General features: G+C 35.9%; 1 long non-coding RNA gene across 2 annotated transcripts; it reads left to right on the top strand.

Moving 5' to 3' along the window:
* The first annotated feature begins 4,615 nt into the window (after positions 1-4,615).
* LOC148216861 (uncharacterized) lies at positions 4,616-16,770 on the top strand. Of its 2 annotated transcripts, none has more exons than XR_015794548.1 (5): positions 4,616-4,705; positions 9,266-9,346; positions 14,109-14,251; positions 15,735-15,888; positions 16,633-16,770. It is a non-coding gene; the product is annotated as an uncharacterized LOC148216861 (long non-coding RNA). The 2 variants fall into 2 exon arrangements; XR_015794547.1 differs by having other exon boundaries at positions 4,626-4,705; positions 15,794-15,888.
* Positions 16,771-22,016: the final 5,246 nt, after the last annotated feature.

Raw genomic sequence — 22,016 nt, 5'->3', positions numbered from 1 at the left:
TCAGTTGGTTATATCTTTCCCTTTTACCCTTGCTTTTCACATTCCTTCTTTCCACAGCTATTTGTAAAGCCTCATCAGACAGCCATTTTGCTTGCACTATAAATAATCTGCTACTTTAGTAATAGGGACTGCTGTAAATAATGTATCATGTTTTTAGCATTAAACCATCATTATTATGGATTTAATTCAATGATAATTACCCTTTAAGATTGATCAATTCTTTTATTACAATCTTTGACCAGCATTACAGATAGAAAAAGAGAATACATTGCTATAGAAACCCCATTACCAACCAACACATCTAAGCCAGAGAGCTATGTAACAGTATGACTCAGTAAAGGTGAGTAATCTGAAATGTAAGTAAAGTAATAATGTCCCTTAGGGGATATGTATTTAGAATTTATCTATATGACCCTCAGATCTGGAAATAATCAGGGAAAGCAAAGCACATCTCAGGATATCATAGAAGTGATACTGTAGGAAAACATAGGCATCGTTTCCATCCCCTGAGGGCCAAAAGGGCAGAATCTCTGAGGATAAGGAATCTCTTGGAATCTATCCACCAACAGTGCAAAAGGAACAGTGTTAAAATTCTGGAAAAGGCCCACCTGAAAATACCCCACAGTAGATGGCTTGCAGCAATTTAGAATTTGGCAATAAAATTCAGGAGCCGTAGTAAGGTGATAGATTCTGATTATTGATATCTCTAATTCAATCCTATACCATTGATTTGGCTTTCATAAGGGTTAATCAGACTATATATTCAGGACAGACACTGAGATTACATAATTTTTCCATACAGATTTGACACCAAAGAGAAAAATAGCTAATTGTCAACAGCACAGGTAACAGTCCTGTAGGATTAAACATGATTATGAACCATGAGATTAGACTCCTAATCCAAGATGAAATTTAGTGCTTGGAACATCAGCTTCACACCTCAGAACTGCATTAGAGACACATTTTTTAGAACAAAACAGACTCATGAGGAAAATCAATTGTATGCTTTCATATGTTCTCAGGTTTATAAATGGGGCTAGCTATATACCATATAATTGTTGAAGAATTGTTTTAGCCATAGACCATTTTTGGAATGTAATTTTCCTTTGTCTGTAAAATTTGGTTATGACTAATGCACTTCTGTGAGCAGTAGAAATGAAAGTGAAATAATCGATCTGTTCCTAGTAGTCTGGAAATTAACAGGACAGATCAATTATTACCTAGATATTTAAAATATTTCACTTGCTCTACTTCATGGAAGTCAATTATCCACTAATATCTTTGCCTTGTATTAGGGAAAAAAAATAAGAATAATAAGATTTTGGATTTATCATAATTAACAATCAACTTTTCCTCTTCTCAGTAGGATATCAGAGTTCTTAGTACCTGCTCCATACCTACATAGGACAAGAAGAGAACTACATCACCTCCTTAAAGTAGGATTGAAAGACATCTCTCAGTTAATTTGGGCACATAAATATTGACTCTTTGAAGAGTTTTAATTAGAGAAGTAAGAGAGAGAGACTAAAATACATCCTTGTTTCACCCCTTTAAATATCTAGTTGAAATCAGAAAAGGGTCACTTCACTGGTCACATCTTACCCTGAAGCCATTTTTTTTTTCATATAATTTATAAATTAACAATACGAGCATTTACTTGTAGAAGATCTACTCAGGATGTTCCAGAATCTTACCCTGCAGATATTACTGAATGTTGCTTTGAAATCAATAAAGGCTGTATATAAAGTCAAATCAGAATGATTTGTATATTTACCTACCAAATATTGTAACACTAGCCAGTAGTCTATGGTGGATAATCCTGGTTGGAACCTTGCTTGCTCAGGACCAATTATTCCATTATCTACCACCCAGGTATGGAGTTTAATGAATAAATTCCTGGCATATGGTTTGCTGATTTTGTTCAAATAGACTAACTGCCAGTTAGCCAAGTCATTTCTATTGCTCTTTTTATATATGGAAAGAATTATTGCTACACTCTACCCACAGGTCTTCTGAGGCCTTAGCTGTATGGTAAATCTATGGAAAGTGGAGACCAGCAGTTTGATTGGATTACTCAAGTGGAATGGAATCACTCCTGGAGGCTTGACTACAGTTAAGTTGGTGGATGATCCTTGCATGTGACTGGAGGCTACTAAGATAATGCAAATAAACACATATTGCATCATCAACATAAGGGTCATAATATAAAGTTTTGGAATAACAGACCCAGGTGTTAAAGGGAATGTAGTTGGGTAGCACCATTATAGGGGCAATTCATTATAATATGCTAAAATACAGAGGGATTTCTGGACTTGGTAGCTTCAATTAGTTGTGACCATTTTCTCTTCTGATCAAGGGTTTTTGTTTATTAGTTTGTTTGTTAAGTGATTCCTTTGCTGCAGTGGCCGACTGCAGCATAGATTTAGCTGTTTTAAGATTATGTAAAATCATTTGTCGCTTCTCTAAGGAGAGAGTGCCAAACAGCTATGTTAAATCTTCCTTATCCTCCATAAGGTCCACTGATGCCTGTATCTTTCCTTTAATTAAATTTAATGTATATCTCCCCCATACTTACCCAGTCCTGACCTTGGGGTTGGTAGAGCTCTCCGTTTTACAGATAATTGTTGACTGTGATTATGAGCTCTGAAACTTATGCCATCCTCCCTCATAGGCTTGGCTCTCCTCCCAGAATTTAGCAGGAGCCATACACAGCTGTTGTGAAAACACGTATTGGTGTAATATAAAATACCCTTAGGAAATTTTAAAGTTTGAAAAACATTGAAGGAAAAGTGAAGTGCCTGAAAGTTAACGTTATCTTTTTAAATCCATGCCAACTGGGAAACAAGGAAATTTCTGTGCGCTCAAGACAATGAAGAAGTTGTGACAGGGAGTGTACCATCACTTGTTTATTGTGCCACCTGCCCTCTTTGAAAAGAATATCTGCAACCTGGAACAAAATCCTGTGCTTCTGCATGACTAGTTCTTCCTCAGTAGTTTCCATGGATGTGGAGTTTTATACAACATGTGAATTCTGAATGAGGTTTAAAACAAGTGAATTGGTGTCTGACTTCATACATAGGTTTAGGTATATGCTTTTCCTTTAAGAACTTAAGTATAGCAACAACCATTTGAGCTGTTAAAAGGCAATCCTTAGAAACCAAGTTCAGAACTCCATTTTAGTTACTCATGACTTTAATAGCATCTTCCCCTTTTTCTCCTATTGAAACCTCATCTTCAGAAAAAGGGAAAATATCTACTTCTTAATCAAGTAAGGCATAAGATTTATTAGCAGAAATTGCAAGGGACTAAATGGAAGGAGAAAGAGACTTAATGTACAATGTCCTTGTACTGAAATAAGTCCTTACATTTTGGCTACCTGGAATTCAGTCTTTTCATTAAGTGTTTTAGGATGTTACCAGAAACATCACCCTGGTTAATAGATTAGTAGAAAAATTGAACACATTGAGAATATAATACAGACTGTAATATATTTATCTATGTATTGATTCATGAGATTTATAAATTGCTTCAATCACAGTAGATTCTATGAGGTGTACAAACAGCAACAACATGAGATATTGCATGATAACTAGATATATGCATACAACACTGAAACATATTTATCAAAAGTTTAATGCCAAATTGACTAAACAAATGTACTTTGTACTTTTTTATTAATTTGTGAACTTTATTTAAGAAGCTTACACTAGATAACCATGCATGGTCTGGTGGAATATGCAACTCTCTTTTCTTCCCACCTGTAATATCATTAGCTGACCTGGAGCAACTAAGGGTCCCAGTTTTCAGTAATAAAAGCATAAGTCATGGGCCACCCTAAAGATTAAGGGATGAAAAAAGGCTGGGAGTTGACAGAGCACCAAAAATCTAAAAGAACTGAATGGACAGCAAAAAAAGAGAATGGGAAACATGAAGAAATATAAAACAAAATTGATAAAAGCAAATGCATGAGCTTGAAAGTACAGGAAAAAGTACAAAATAGAAATCTATATGGAGATCTATGGACAGCCACATTCTATAGAAGGATATATGTGATAAAGGGATAATTGAAAAATGGGAGAGAAAGAAGAAAGAAGTGAAAGAAAGAAGAAAGTCATGAAAGAACAGCCAACAAAGAAATACAAAAACAACCCAAAGGGAAGATTAGATGCATTTGAAAAGAACAGGAGCACTTAATCGGGGCTCGAAATCAGACAAGATAGAGAAAAATGAAAGAGATTGGCTGAAGGAAGATTAAGAAAGAGGACCAATATTAGTCCAAACAGCATTTGAGTGATAATTAAAAAAAAAAATTATGTTCTCTATAAGCAATTTCAGGGGTTTGTTTCATATAACTGCTAACATTGCTTATAGAGAACAGAAGTATTTATTTTGAATTATGGTGTATTAAAAATTGGATCTTATTCTGATATTCAGACAACTTGCAACTAGCAGAAACAGGTACGATTATATCTGAGCTGGAAGCAATGCTGTTACATTTTAAGAGGTACTTGCCACGTTACCCTTTGTATTTATAGTCTCTGGTTGAGTTGTGAATTTATATTGAACAGAATAGTGTGACATCTTTCAGTTATTTATAGTTCTGTACTCATACTAGCTAAAACTGACTGGTTCAGCATATTACTTCCTTTATTTAGTCTACCAATATGATTTACAGGACTAGCAGCTTCTCTTCAAAATCCTCAAGGTACTGTTATTCTTAAAAGCTACCTAAATGTCTAATGGTAAAGAGGATATAGTTTTTACGGAAAAGAATTTAGAAAGTTCCAACCTTGTTAAAGGGTAAGAAGCAAAAAAGAAATTCTATGATATGTAATAACTGCCCATTAGAATCAAAGTTTTGGCTGATGTAATTCTCATTTTAATGATCCACATCTCGCAGTATGTTTGCTACCAACTACCCACTAATTATATGTGTCCTTACTGTTATTTAGTGAGTAACTTACCATTGCCACGACATCCTGGTATGTAGGCCCACAGTTGGCATACTAACTGAAGCTGGGAGGAGGAAACCTGGTGGTAGCTTTCATCTGCTGTCCCAGTAGGAGCTGTACATCCAGGAGGACCCCAAGTTTCAGACCAGTACCATTAGGAAAGAGGAACTCCTACCTACAAGTAGCACTAGAACTATCATGCACCTAGTGTTTCTGGTCAAACAGTAATTTCATTTTCTGAGATAGTCTAAGCTTGTTTTCAGTTATTCAGACCCTCACAGTTTCAGACAAGATTAAGACCTGCACAGCACCTCTGGCCTGATTTGGGATGGTGATGTAAATTTGAATATTGTCAGGATACTGATGAAAAATACCCAGGACTGTAAATGTCCTTTCCTACTGGCTTCAAGTGGATGTTAAAAAGTAATGGGAGAAAGCCAAAACCTTTTTAACCCCATGCCGAGGACCCATCAACTTGACAAACCCATAATCCGCATATCTACTAGAACTGGGAATACCCGTCAAGGTATACAGAATGGTGTTGTCAGCCTCCAGCCTTTGGTGTCTAGTACAATATTATGATTAATGATACTGAAAGCTACCGAGACAACTAATACAAAAAGTAATAAAGCTTCCCCATACTATAGGTCTCAACAAAAGGCATCCAAAAGGTGACCAACACTGTTTCCATCTCAGGTCCAAGCCTGAATCCAGATTTCATCAAAGGCCTTCTGTAACTGAGGTACCACCCCTTTCTCAACAACTGTTCCCAAAAGGGGAGGTTGAAGACAGAACAATAGTTGTCCAAAAAAGTTAATGAAGAAGTGACTTCTTCATGAGGAGGCACACATTTCTTTCAAGGCTGATGGCATCGTGCTCTCACAAAGAAGCAGAAGCCACCTCTTGGATCTAGCCATTCCCAGCTTTACATTACTGCACAAAGAAGCAAGGAGGGGATGAGTTCAGATCACATGTAGTGGCATTCATATTATAGAGAACCCTCTGTTCCTCTGTTTGCACAAGTTCAAACTTATGCAAGATAATATTACAAGATATAACTTTTGTCATCACACTGGAATCTGTTCAAGAGTATCAAGCTCAGAGCAAATACAGTTTTATCCTCAAAGAATCTTTAAAAAACATCACAGCAGCCAAGTGGAACATTATTTCTACTCTTTCCTGATAGAGAATACATTATCATAAACAGAACCACTGGATGATAATCTGCAGACATAATAAGGTTGGAAAAGTAAGCACATTTCACTGCCGTTATTGTCACAATATAGGCCTGGATATACAGTCATAGCTCTAAATAGTTAAGTTCACTTGTGTTTTTGCTACCATCATTTTAGCCAAGGAATAGTCTGGAATTGGTGGCTAATGAGAAGCTGCTCAAGAGCAATCACATGTCCTTGAAACACATTCAGACCTGCAAGATTTTGTTGCTACAGTTTTACAGTAAAAGAAGTACCAACCTACATGGCACTGGTTTCCTAGTTTGGTCTATTTTAAAGGGCTGGCACAATCATGAGTCTAAGAAAACCACCAGGATGCAGACCTGCTCTGTAGTGGCAGTGCTACCCCCTCAGGAGACACCACTGGAACAGGCCAGACAGAAGGCTGTGATAGATAAATAGCAACTCTGTCTTGCTTGGGTTCAACCTATTTTCTCCTATTCAGACCCTAACATAATCCAGGACACCACAGCAACTCCAGCTGGACCCAGCTGGGCAATATATATTTGAGTGTCATCAGCATATTGATGATACTTCACCCAGATTGCTGGATGACTTCCCTCGGCAGCTTCGTGTAGATGTTAAATAACAGAGAGGAAAGAACTGAACCCTGTGGCACCCCACAAGGGAGGAGTTCCTGGATCATTCTCTCTTCCTGCATAACCACCAACTGAAACAACCTACTCAATAAATTTTCACTACAAAAAAATTCCTGCAATCTCCAACCCCTGCAAGTAGTCCATAAGAATTTGAAGCTGCTATGAGATGTACTAGGACCAAGAGGGTTGCATACAACATCCAGATCCTGACAAAGGTCATCCACCAAAATGACCAGTACAATTGGAAGTATTTCTTTACCATTCCAAAACTGTAAAATTTTCTTTGCTCAGAATCTTTGTACTAGAGGATTTTGGTATTATCCATAACTAACAGGCTTTCTTCCAGACAAAAGACAGCTATACCTCAAGATGCCACCCACTTTTGTAAAACAATCATTTTAGAGGCATTTACCTTCATGAAAGTTAAAATATAAAGGAGGGTATCAACAAAGGCTGAAATATTGCAGACTTCAACATTTTAGCAGTTCATTTAACACTTCATCCTGTCCTATTACAAAGAAAGTATATATATATATATATATATATATATATATATATATATATAAAAATAAATAAATAAATTAATTAATTGGTGGATTTCCTATGCTAGTAGGACAAAGGACAAAAGCTAGTACTTTGGCTTGTTACATCTCACTTTAGATTTTTCTCCAAACTGACCATAAAGTACTGCTATTCTATGGTAAATGTATTTTACTATTCTTCTAGTCTCTCTAAAAAAGTATTTTCATTATAGCCTCCCAAGTTTCTATTTAGATTATAAGACTGTCATAGTATTATAACGACCTAAGTTTTGCTTGTCAGAGTTGCCATAACTGAAATTTGAAACTCTGCTTATCAACACACAGTAGCCTCTGGGTATATCTGAATTAGACAAGCTAAGCAGCTTTAGGATATGTCTAATACATCCTCCTCTTTTATGCATAATTGTACCATAAATAATATGCATCCTACAGAAAATACTGAGAGCACCAAAGAGAAGTGCTGAGTGACAAATACAGAGTAAAGGATGTGAGAAGCAAATGCAAAACATTGGAGGCTCCTAAGTCACAAGACCCAAAATGAATAATTATTGCAAGAGAGAGTAAGAGATCAAGAATAATAATCTGTAATGTTTAAAGAGAGAAATACTGAAGGGAAAAAAAGTAAAAGTGTAGAGGTTAACAAAGTATAAATGACTTTGTTCTGCTTTGTCATAAGGTGGAACAATTATACAAAACTAAACTGAAGATAATCCCAGTGATTATTGGAGCACTTGAAAATATCATTTAAATATAAATAAGGAGTTCAAGCTGAACTGGGAATGAAAGCCATTATCCTTGGCAAAAGACAATGGCTCATTGGGAAACACAGAACTAAGAAAATTCAAAAGTCATCAATAAAACACAATGAAAGCTCTGTATTAATTAAGTGTGGAACCATCTAAGTCCTCCAGATGTTAGAACAGAAATATTGGTTCCTGGTTTTCCTATCTGGGACCAAAAGAAAATCAATCTCTTTGATGTTCCATTGAAATCCTTTGCAGACAAAAGTTTCCTGTTCATGCTGACTTGGATACCATGGTTGACAGTGCTCAAATGAATAGAACATTGGCCTCAGTCCAAAAGATGTCCACAAAATCTTTGGAGAGGTGAAACCTGCCCTTGATATGCTTGATCCTTAACTTTCCTGGCTGTAAGCAACTGGGGGGATTGGGTGCAGGCCAATTTGCAGCTATGATTCTTTCGTGTCAAAGGATCAATGCTTTTTTTTTCCCCCTTGCACTTCTTTTAGTTTGACTGCAGGGAAGCACTACTGCATTGCAAGAAATGATACAAGCATGCCGTCTTCTCCAGCACTGTAGGGAAACTGTACATTTGCTTATACACACTTTGAATTTATAGTATTGCATTTGGCTTGCAAAAATATAGATAATCAAATATATGTTTATAAAAAGGTAAAGATACCCTTCAGTTGAGCTTGATGACTGATGACTATATCCACATAATTGTCTCAGCAGTGTTACAGAAATAATTTGCTTGTAGAATGATTTTTGAAAAAGCATTTTGGTGATCTTTCCAATGGAATTTGACTTAAGGTGAAACTTAGGCCTTACACATGCAAATTATCTCAACCATTCCTGGATATTTATTTATACCACTAAAGTGTCTGTTTGTTCCATATCTCCTTTTTTAAGAACCTCAAAGAAGCTACATACACCATGGAAAGGCATAATCAAGTTGCTCTGACAGGTTTAATGACAACTTCTGCTATCAGATAATTCTTCCAGCTACTTAACATGTACAATGCTTAAGCAGTCAAATTACACACTGGACAGTTTAATAGCATATAATATACATTATTGAGTTAGAATAATACTGCACACTGGCAAATGTTATAACCTGAGCATTCAATTTGAGATCTTGCCTTACTTATAATAACATCATACTTCTCTCTTTTTTTCTCCCTTTTTGTTGTGTAGGTGTGAGTTTCTCTTCTCTCTCCTCTTCGACTGAAAGTAGAAGTTTGAATGGTTAAAAAGTAACAACAAATAACAATTATAGTAAGTTTATGTGTTCATTCATTCATTCATGCCAGTTTGTATAGCACTCCAATTAGATACTCTTTTATATCACTTCCATCATTATTTATTGTTATAGGCAATGCTAAATAAATTCAAGTTTAAAATATGCATATAGCAGAAACTCTTATGATTATATCACCAACTGTGCATGTGATGTAACTCTACTGTCCATAATCATGGATATTTCTACCACTAGAGTTCCTCTGTGTATGACCCACTTCAGAAATTCTTAATTAATGCATGAAGGCTAAACAGCATGAAACACTGGTTTTACATTCTACATCTGCACCTGCCTGTCTCCAACCTCTTCATGTTGAACAAAGAGATCTGAAGGAAATTTGCTTGATAACATATACAATAAGGTTCTGTGAATCCAATGCTGGAGAAGGAGCACTGGCCTAAAAGACAATATCTACATTTCTTGCTAACTAGAAACCACTTATGGACTTTTTGCGGAAAACAGAAAAAAATGAACTTACGATTTATGGGTTTGATGATTAGACAGGATAGATTATAGAAATAAGAGAGTCATGTTGTAACTTTAGAGAGAGAGGTTAAAATATAATTGTACTTATAACAGTTGTAAAGAAGATCGTAAGCCACTTTGTATCTTTTCTATTTTTCTTTTACTTTTTTCCTTTCTTACACTTTTAGCTTTCTCTTCTTTTTTTTTCTTTTTTATATCTTACTTTATATTAGTTTAAATTAGTTTTTATCTTCTTTTTAAAAAAACTTTTAATAAAATTATTAAAGAGAATGGGAATGAGGAGCCCAGAAGATTCAAGGCTACACAGACTGCTTCCTGAGATAAATAAGTGGGCTCTTTGCTTTGGCAATTAAAATAAGTCACTCTGTTGAAGCAAATCTGTGTCACTTCACACAAGTTAATGCAAAGAAAATTTACTTTATTAGGATTCCATCTCATACAGGAGTTTTAGAACTTGTTATTGGTTTCATAAAATACTATTATTGATGCTTGGGACTTTGTTTTGGGTTTTTGTTTTTTATTCATGTAGTTCATGTTTTGTATGCATAAAGATTTCCTTTCAAGCTTGCTTCTCTGAAGAGCTAAGTATATTAATTGACCCATTTAATATTTTGGCATAAATGTATATAAGATTTACATATACTTCTTAAAACTGTTTAAGAAAGAGGAAAGGAAAGGACTGTAGTCATAAACCATTTTATCCTAAGTTCTTACAACAATTTAAACTTTCAGCAATATTCACAAACTAATGAAGCCTTACAATAACTATCTGAGAACCTTAATTGAAAGCACTCCATACAATCCTAAAATGATCATTGTTATTAAAAAGCGTTTTTATAGAGCCATACAATTATACAGCACACTCAGAACATTATCCTAATTTAAAAAGGTGCTGAACAGCCACATTTCACCTACAGCCATCCTTGCTCTAAAATGCTTGCAGGATAAACAATGTAAGTCCAAATAACAAGACATGGAGTACAGATCATTAGGTAAGCAAGTCACAAAATCTTAGATACATTCATAGTTCCCAAAAACTTGGGTATTCACATTAAACAAAGCTCTGATTTTGCTATTTATTTATAGGATGCATTTATATGCCATTATTTGTCATTTATGGAGAAGAGTCATAGCTGAGTGGCAGAACATGCTCTGCATATAATAAGTCCCCAATTTAATGACTGGAATCTCCAGATAGACTGGGGAGAAGAAACTTCCTGTGTGAAATTATGAAAAGCTGCTTCCAGGCAGACTAAAAAAACATTGAAAAAGTCTTAATCTTACTTGATACAAAGTAAGTCACTCCTGCCTTTCGTGTGTGTGTGTGTGTTTTGCAAAGACACTAAAAATTAACATGTTAACCAAAAAGAAAAAAAAGGTAATCATTCAGCTGGGTAACATTTACACAGTTTTTCAGTCTTGCAGACTCACTACTGAACCAAAGTTTGAGGTAAGCCAAAAATTCTAAACAGTTTCAATATTTACAATAAAGATATTTTGGAATGATGTAAAAGCACAAAATTAAAATCAACTTCATCAGCTGAGTTTGAAACAGAAATAGAAAGTTAACGAAGACAGTGATGTGAGTTTATATATAATCTGCGGGGTAAATATTATGAAATAAATGGCTATACTTAAATTCAATCTCAGAAGATGGAGCTGTCAGATCAAGGTAATCAGTCTGGTTCAGTTCTGGTTCGAAGGCTAGCTCTAGATGGAGTACAGAGTACAGTATTCTACTGTTCAGTTCCATGACTTTGGGGTCTTCCTGGACTCATGACTCTAGCTCAAGCAGCAGGTGGAAACCATGATGACAAGGCCTTTTCCCAGCATTGTCTGGTATGTGAGTTAAAGGCCTTTCTGGACCACGAAGCTCTTACAAGAATAACTCATGCCCAGATTACCATACAATTCCTTTACTGCAATGACTTTTAGATGGGACTGCCTCTGGATATGACTTCAGTTGGCCCAAAATGTATTTATTTATTTATTTGATGTATATTTCACCTCTCACTTAGAAGCTCAGGATAGCATATACAGTGCTTCCTTCCTCTATTTTTTCCCACAACAGCAGCACTGTGAAGTACATTGGGCTGAGAGAAAGTGATTGGCCTAAAGTCACCCAATGAGCTTCTGTGGCTAATGGTGGACTATTACATGGCTGTCCCTGCTCTTAATCCAACACCTTAATCACTGCACCACAAGTGGCTCTGACTGCAATGTCCCAGCTACTTACTGGACTGAGTGGTTTTAGCAGTATAACCCAAATCTTTGGTCACTGCACTGGTTAATGATAGATGTTAAGGTTCAATTCAAAATGCAGGTAGTAAACTCCAAAGCCCTACATGGCCTGGTTCCTGTGTACCTTCTCATTTCCTACCTTTTCTGTTCTTGTCCTGACACCCTGATTCATTTCATCACTGTAAGCTCAACCAAAAACTAAGGAAGTAATTTACTTCCACTGACTGAAAAAAAGTTATTGTGTCAATCACCAGAGCAGTTATTTTATTAATAATTTGATCCAGAGATATAAAAGAAAATAAAAGTTATCAGGAAATCAGTTGGATCTATCGAAATGAAAATTACTTTAATTGGTCTTCTACCTCTACTAAAACTTAGTATATCAATAAATTTAAACTCTACCAAGTGATGATCTATCTGGAATAATGGGAGTACCCAGATAGTCCTACCCATCAAAAAAACTAGATCAAGAATGTATCTAAGTACTGGTGAGTCAGTATGACATGAAGCTATTCAAAATAACTCTAGATAGAGACATGTACTTGCCACCAGAGTTGCATTTTTGTGAGTTGAGTGGCATATCAATCAAACAATCTACATTAAATAAAATAAATACCAAGAATCAGTCTACTTTGGCCTCTCTCTTTGTCACTGCAGCTATTATATATACTTTACTTAATTACAAAAACAGTTTTTGATCTGGGACTCATTCAGTAGCCCATCTTGAACAGGCTGTCAGGTTGCACCCATGGTATAGCAACATTTATTTATTTGTTTATTTGCATTTATTTAATCAATTTATATAGCTGCCCATCTCACATATGCGACTTTGGGTGGCTTGCAATAAAAATAGGTAAAATGCATACAGTACAAAAAATAAAAACATACAGCAGCCTGGAGTCATAAAACAATCATGTCTCTTGTTCCCAAACATCTCATCAGCAGTGGAGATTTTTCAAAACACTGTGAAGGGACTGCAGGACTTGGTGGTGTTCTAACCTCATTGATGACTGTCTCCTGTAAGTGGTAGAGGAACATGATAATTGCTTGGGGTCTGTCCTTCAATTATTCCAAGAACTTAATCACATATTACATTGTCAGAACTGTGAATCTGATTGGCTTACACTGGAATTCTTTGGCTATATCTTCTCCAGAGATGAGATATCAGTTGATCTGACATCTCAGGAAGGTCACTGCCACTCATAAGGCTGCTATATTTATTACACCTATGGTTTCTTAGGCCTTGAAAATCTTAATGGAAGATCTAGTTCTAATCTTGTCTTTCTTACTCCTTCAGATCACATGAGAGTACAGTGACTGAGAATGATGGAGAGACACCAGGATGCTTTCATTGCATTTAAATGATCCCTGACTAGCAATGCTGTCATGGCTTATTTAGATCCTAGCAAGGCAAGAGAGATTTTTGTGGATGCTAATCCTGATGTTTGGGAACTCTCCTTATAAAGCTAGACCAGTTTGATTATTTCTATTTCATCTAATATGCAAACCAAGCCTTATATTCAAACCAACATACATATTCTCAGACAGAAAAAGCAGCTCTGGCAATTGGGAGAAGCTATCACACTTTCAGTTCTACATTTATGGGTCACAGTAGTCATAGATCACATATATTTAGAGCACATGTTCAATAACCTGTTCTTCTGGCCACAACCTCACACTGAGTGTTGGATACTGAAGCTACAAGCATATAACCTCAGTGTTTTCTATTGGCTGGGTAGCAGCAATCCCACTGCTATATCCATGGGTAACAGTGTAACTCAGAATGTTCAAGTGGAACTCCATATTAATTTCTTGTTGGTCATATTGGTTCCAAAGACTGCTGCAGAATCAGACACCTTCTAGGAAACAAAAGTCTTGATTGGATTGGGAAGAAATTGTATAAATCAATAAATACATTTTATTTAGGCATTTAGGGATGGCCAATAGGGTACCTTCTTGATTAGATATGGCATCTGACTCCATAATCACATGATGCTATCCATTCTTTTTCAGGTGAACAATATGAAGTCACCGCTACTTAAAGAAGAAAGTCTGGCTCCAGGCATGAATCCACAAAATGAGATTCACAGCATATGTTGTCATTTCTGCCAAGTTGCACTGCCAGTGAATTTTGCTGCTGTGGTACAAATGGACAGGTGAGAAGTTTCTGTGACCTCCCCTGTGAGTGGACAACATCGCCTTGTGAAAGATTTTTATTTTCCATAATGGCATTGTTACCATCTTTGAAAATGCTGTCACACTTAGGTTTAACAAGATTTTTTATCATCCTGTGAAACACATAGAGTTCTCAAGTCAGATAATGTTTCTCCATTCTAAAGTGGCCAGTTTGCTGAATTTGTCCAGTACCTGGGTTTAAGCACTGGAAAATCATTCCAAATTGGTCTGTGCAACACTCAGCAAAACTAAAGATTGAAAGGCTATGGGGTTCAGCACCCAGCAAAAGCTGTTTAAGTTTCTGTGCAACTATATGGGTATATCCCATGCATATAGTGGTGCTGTCCCACCCTCCCACTTAAAAAAAAAAAGTCAACACTTGCAAATAAACTTCCTCATAATGGAGGAGTGTGCCCTGTCCAGTCTGACACACAACTAAGGCAATGTGATATGGCTGCTTAAAGCAAAATGAAGTTCAATGCAGACCAAGCATGGCACTTCACATTGCAATCTTCAAGGCAGGTAACAATCTGCTGGTAAGGAAGTTACAGTCTTAAACCAAGTTATCAACACTGTTCAACAGTGAATTTATAAAATCTCAACAACAAAGGTAGTCACAGCACAACAGGGCAACCATCAGGTTATTCCAAACTCCTCACATGTCAAACCATTCTATGAATCCTTTATCCAGAAGGTCATATCCATGCCTGCCATAAGTTATTAAAAGAGACCCAGAGGCAATGTATGGAAACAATGAAGGTTATTCCCATGAGTAGGCCAGAAGTCATACATTCTCAAGAGCTGGGTTTATCAGAATCCTCATTGTTGCATCCAAGGTCAAAGTCTACCATGACTTTGGGACAACAGGGGCAAGTCTGCCTGGTACTGAGATCAACACTGAATGTCAGTACTCTTATTCACCTCCTACATGTTATTCCTGAAATTTTTGTTGATTTATTGATAATGGTACTTAATATATTTATTTGGTGGAAATAAAAAAGAGAGATATAATAATATGGACTCACAGCATCCAATTCTGCCTGATTCCAAGACAGTTTTGTTTGGGGATTTGAAGTATGGGAGTGAGAGTATAACAGGACCTCAGCCAGCTTGCAGGAAGGTCTCTCTGCGGTTTAATAAATATAGCTCTGCTAATACTGGCAACAAGGAGTACAGATTAACTTAATCTCCTGCAGTTTTAGCCAGGCCTTGCCCAGCCTTCCCACCACCTCCCCCATCTACCCACCCACACAAAGAGGCCTGCAGTGTCTCACAAGAAGTCTGAAGATTACTTCAGTTCTGACTGCTGTATACAGTTTCCATTAGTATAAAGTGCCTATTTTCCTGAATTCCCAGTTCATTATTTTTTTTTTCCTGCTACTGAAACACATGGAAATGCAGGTGGAAAGGCTGTATTAATTCCTTCTACTTATTTAATCTCCCCTGCTTATTCCTGATGTCAAGACACTGGAGACAACATTTAATGGAAAACCTAACAATTGTCTGGAATTCTGATGCTACAGATGATAACCTATGAAGGAAACAGCCTTCTGTGGAAGCATGATAATGAAGAGAAACTGTCACCCACTGAAGAAATACTTCCAGCTACCAGTCCACGGTAGGTTTTTGTAAACCACAGCAAATATAATTATAATTCATCCAACCCATCCAAAGACATGCTAGGATTCTCTGTCTTACAGAGATGGAAGACTGCCATATGTGTTATTATTAACTCCACTACAAGTAGCAGTAGTGTAACAAATCACACATGCTTGTGTAGCATTCTCATATATGAAAAGAATATTAAAGGAAAGCTCAGAGAGTAGATTAGACATTTATCAGTGATGCATAGCACTTTTCATGGATCTCTGTTGAAAGGACATTGCCTGCAACAGTCAAAGAACTATAGTACCACCTAGTGGTAAAGCAAACACATCTCTATTTTTTAGAATATGTACCTTCCTGTTCTCTGTGCAGCTGATATACTGTATATTATATCTACATATATCTATATATTTATCAGACCTTTCAACACCCAAAATACATATTTGTTAGTATTAATAGTATTATATGACAACATAAATTATCACATAATGCTGTGAAAGAAAGAAAGTGATACAAATATTTTATTTGCTACATAGCTCAGGAATGCTCTTGATCTCATTGTTCAAAAGCTTCATAATATACAGCAGCTTCATAAAACAGCAGGACCATAGATCTGAGTTTGGGACTTATGGGTTGTCTCCTAGATTGTCACAGCTGGCAACACTTCTGATTTTTATTTCTTTTAACAGCAATTTATTTAACAGCCTACATGTTTTTTTTTTATTTCCTTGTTTGTTATATTTTATTGTTTCTACAGAAGCTGAAGGCCAAATATATCCTACAAATTTTCCATATAAAGTAGATGGAACCAATATACATAGTGACTGACTTAAGGTAACATAATAAGCTTCCACAACTTGAACGTGGGTCTCCCTAGTTCCCTACCTCTCTAATATACCACCACAGAGCTTTTAACGATTCACATAAAGGAAAAGGCTGAGAATCACTTAATACATTGAATGTTCTATTGTACTGTTCCCATATTGTACTGTTAAGGGTAAGTGCAATTTTGTTTAAAGAGAGAGAAATGTATAGATTTAAGCATGCCTGAAAAATAACACATGTTGAAAACTTCCAACATATAAAATATGTGGAAATTGTTGTTCATTTACCATAAGCACAAGGAATTCTTGCACATGTACACATGCTTGTGGGACTTTACATCATAATTAGATTCAAATATCTAATATTGCATCTCAGCTCAAATCCAGCTTTATAATCATGACATCCAAATTCCAAAGGGAAACAGACATATCTTACAGATTGCAAAGATACAGGAATCACAAATGAATCCATTATCAAGTCTTACCCGGTATTTAGTAACTTGCTCTGGAAGCTATCTCTGAACTCCAAGAATTATTTGCCACTATTAAAAGACCATAATTGGGATAGCACAGGATTATATGCCCCACATATCAAGTTGTGAATTCTACTCAATCAACTGGGACATACAAGCCACAATTTATGCTCTATCAACTAAATTTCACACACAAAAACATTATTTATTATAGCTGGGATTATAGAACTCAGACCCAACTAATTTCTCTGAAAACTATAGAAATGTTTTACAAATGAGCAAGGAATTATTTGCCATTTTTTAAATTTTCACCCAAATGCTATCACTACGTTGCTTTCTCCTGTTTACCTCCTAAGAGTGTAATGTCAGTGGGGATATAGTTTTCCATTTGCTGAGCATCTGTTTAATTAATGAAAGAGTAATTTTCAATAACAATTTATATTAAATTCCTGGAAGATTTGGCTTAGAATTGAATACAGCTACTTAACAGAGATTGAGCCACTAGATTAGTCATTGGGTGGACACAATAAACCTTTGTCTTTAAAGACATAAGACATTTTGATGGACTCAGAAACTCAGATGAATGGCACTTTGAAGAAGCATGGCAGCAGATAAAAAAAAAAAGTTTCACCATTGCCATGCACAGCTTTTTAAAAAAGAATCAGAATGATGTATGTTGAAAATCAAATAGGTGCCATTTTCTATCTTCCCCTTACTTGCAACAGGCATTCCTGATAAATAAACAAGGGATAGATAAATCTGTTAATTTTGCCTTTGTTCTGTTCTCAGTACTAACCATAATTTCATTTTTCTAACTTTTCACATCAAGTTTACAAAGTCATTTTAAAAAAAACATCCATATTTGTCCTTACATGTGCATATTGTGATTTATTACTAATCCAGTTTGTTTTATACATAACTTTTGCAATAGATTCATTTTTATGCTTTACTTGTGCTTAATATAAATAGCATTGGGTTGACAAAACACAAAAAGATATAGATTTCAACCACAATTTATTGAATAAACTATAGTTGGCTGGATTCACATATGTTAAATTAGAAACCATAGCTTAAATACTGTGTTGGTTAGATTCACATAATTCAGAAAACCTCTAACAGGCAAATTTGTGAATTCCATCTGCAGTGTTCTTAAAATTAGTATTTAATTCAAACTTTATTCTAGATTGTTTGGTGATACAGTATAGATTGAAAACATTTGTATAAAAAAGCATGCCCCCCCAAAATTGTCCATCCTAGTTTAAGAACAGTGTCTATTTGCTGTGAACCTTTTGATCAGTATTGGACTATATATTGGCTTTGCGTCTATTGTAAAATTATGGTTCAAATCATCACTCACTTACTAAATGCACAGGATAGTCTTAGTCAAGGGAAGATTTCAAGAGTAGAACACATGCATGTTAATTCAGTTCAGCCCTTGGTAGTTCCAGCTAAAATAACGGCTAAGTCATAACTTTCATATGGTATCACAAAAGATAATGCCAGTTCAAGTTAACAATAAATGTTACATGGACCAGTTGCATGACTCATAAAATAGTTTAATATGCTCTCTATCTCTCTAATAGTCTTTCTAAGTAATAAAGGAAGTCAAGCTGTCCTGGAACCTTTAATATCCCTGTGAGAAAGTTTAAAATAGGGATGGAATATATTTTATTTCACTCCAAATCTGTTGAAAGGGAAGCAAAAGATTCAGAATGCCACAACATAAGGCACAAGGCATTTTCCTACATTGCTTGCAAGAATGTTGTATATGCTTCAGATCAGTAGATCTTCCACCTAACAGCATTACCTTTAGGAAGAGCTTCATCCACACAAACTACCAAACCAGTGCTTAGGACCTGTGTAAAAGAACAGACAACACAAGATGTGGTGGAACTACATCATGCAATAGATTGGTGAAGTTTCTTGTTCTTTCATTATTGTTTTAAGGGATTTATCTCAACTAGCACCAAACAAGCCATCTTTTAACTATACGTTTTTCAATTCCAGCTGAAACTGTGTATCAGTATGCAATGCAAGATTCAAAGAGGCATCTCTTCCTGAAAATTAGTTGCCATGAAACGAATAGTGCTGCAATGACTCAGACCAAATCTGTTTAGGTCCCAGTGGGTTTAAGCAGCAGGATTTTCACATCATTCATAAGTATTTTCAGTGATGGTCTTTGATGCGATTCAGTGCAAATCTAATTCTGAAATATGTGAACTCAGTGCAAATCATATTTTTTATGCAAGACAATGAATAGTTTTAATTAAGCTGGCACCAAATCCCTAAATATTTCAGCTCACAACATGCTCACACTAACATCAGGAGAATTAAAATGTACATTCCTAATCTTTCATAATGATGAAATTCAAAATGTTATTGTGTTTTTAGAGGATTCCCATTGTTAAGCAGCATATTCATTATGCTACAGTGGCTGCACATCTAATTCCACAGCAGGGAATGTGTTCAAAATACAATATTGCATGCAGCAATAATAATAGATTAAAATACACAGAAATTCAATAAGATGAAATACTGTGCCAAATTCTAAAATCCTACACAGAAAGAAGAAATCACCTCATAATGACATTTGTAATTGTGATTTTTTTTTAATATTTCAATTTACAGTGTATGCTAATTGTTCTGATAATTAAAGCACTTTTGGCATGTTAATTCACACATTGCCAGCAATATGAAGGAATACTTCCAGCAAAACTTGGTTTGCATCTAAACCTCTGACCATGGGTGCTGGATAGAAAGAGCCGTTGTTCTTATCTAAGAGCCTTTGTTCTTTCACTGAAGCCAAAATACAAGCCATTCACATCCTCATATTGTAAAAAACAATGAACAGTGACAAGTGACAGGAGCTACAAAATGACTTAGTATGGCATAACAGCAAAACACTGATTTATGAACTGGGCATGCCAACTTCACAGGAATTTACTTTCTCTATGTATGCATTTTTCTCTTACACAAACCCACTTGCAACATGAGAATTTAGATCCACATTTCAAGGAAATATTATTAGATATCAACTTGTTATAAAACTTGGAAAACAGACTTAGGTTCAAATTCATTGTTAGTTTGCCTGTGGCTGAAAAGGAAAGGCATCATACTCTGGCTTCATCCATCAGGTATGAATCCAAGAGCAACTGGCAGATTGCACCCCACTTCCAGGAACAACATAATAGAAAGAACCAACCTGGTCCAGAAGCTTTTGTAGCTATTGTTGTTTCTCCGTGATAGGCAGGATTAATTGATTCCTAATCACTGTTGCTTTGGAACTGAAAGGTGAAGGCCAGTACACTATGTCTGCATTACTCAGTCATCACAATTTTGACCATGGCCAAAGAAACAAGAGTCACAAGTTGCTACTCAAGTGAGAACTCCAACAGTGAAGTTCACCCATGCCTGAAGTGTACAAAAATGTCTTTCTGTATTTGAAAATTAGTTCCTTTTCCTCTCTCTCTCTATCCCTTTCTCTATGTATGTATGTATATATGTATGTATTTATATTCATGCATTCATTAAATTCATTCATTCATTTCTATTCACTCTTCTAATGCATATGCATTCCCTTCTATTCCCCATCACTTGGGTGTCTTATATTTTTAAATTGTGAACCTGAGAGTACAGCCCACCTTTCTCTTTAAAAAATGTTTTGATGATTAGTGCCATAAAAGAAACATAATCTACAGTACACTAACAAACAAAGAAAAACCCTTTATAATAGAAGTAGCAGGACAAAGCCCCAGAAGTGAAAGATTGGAGGTCTTGACCCTCATCTCCCAGAAGCTTCCTAGATATATGCACTCTAGTGCTGCCTCCTGCAACTTGGTAGCCACCATCTTTCAAGTGGATGCTTTTACCTGGCATCCTTTCCTCCAACTTGAACATCCAAAAGAGATATGGCTCTCACAGGTAGTGCATAGTGCACCTTCCTGGCAGGAAAGAAAGAGAGAGAGAGAGAGAGAGAGGGAGAGAGAGAGAGAGAGAGAGGATAAAAGGGAAATGACTTATATAGCATATATAATTAGGGCCAAATTTTGGTAAGCTCAAGGGCTCAGACCTTGAACAATTAATTTATCTTCTTACAGATATTTTTTCCAATTGGTAGCAACCAGGTTGCTACTTTTGCCTTGTTGCATTTAAACTTAGAAAGACATACTTTCTTACTTGCACTTTTGGCTTTATCTTCTTTTAGCCTTCTTACATTGAACACCCTTCCTTTCTTCCTTTCTTCCTTCCTTCCTTCCTTCCACAGTTTTATTATCCTACTATTATTTCATTCTATGTAATGATAATTATATAATTTGTGGTTACAATAAACTTATTTTAAGGGGCCAGCCAACCCCATATCAAAAATGGGGTTGGCTGGCCCCTTCACAGCCTGGTGCGGCCTCTGTCGGTCTCTTGGATTTTTTAGCCTTTTTATCTTTCTCCTTGTAACTTTGGTTTTATAATCTTTTAATTATGTATTGCCAATTTTAGTTTGTTGTAAGCCACCCAGAGTCCCCCGTTGTGGGGAGATGGGCGGGGACAAGTCAAATTAATATTATTATTATTATTATTATTATTATTATTATTATTATTATTATTATTATTATTTACTATAGCATCACTTCTACCCCTGTAGCACTGAGGTGTTTGACTAGGAAATCAGTCTCTCCTCCCTATGCTCTTTTTGGGAAGACAGACCAATGTCACAAGAGATTAATAGTTTGTTTTTTTTTTCCAGGTAAAGAAATAATGTAACTTTGGTTTATAAACTTTAATCACTTACATGCAAAACAAACAGTGTTGGAAGAAATCAGGGCTGTTCACATCACAGACACTATTTTTGA

The sequence above is a fragment of the Python bivittatus genome, unplaced genomic scaffold, assembly GCF_059951505.1.
Source record: "Python bivittatus isolate LINGU-HERP-01145 unplaced genomic scaffold, Pbiv_v1 ctg000070_np1212, whole genome shotgun sequence".
Taxonomy (NCBI): domain Eukaryota; kingdom Metazoa; phylum Chordata; class Lepidosauria; order Squamata; family Pythonidae; genus Python; species Python bivittatus.
This window is presented reverse-complemented; position numbering and strand designations above follow the sequence as displayed.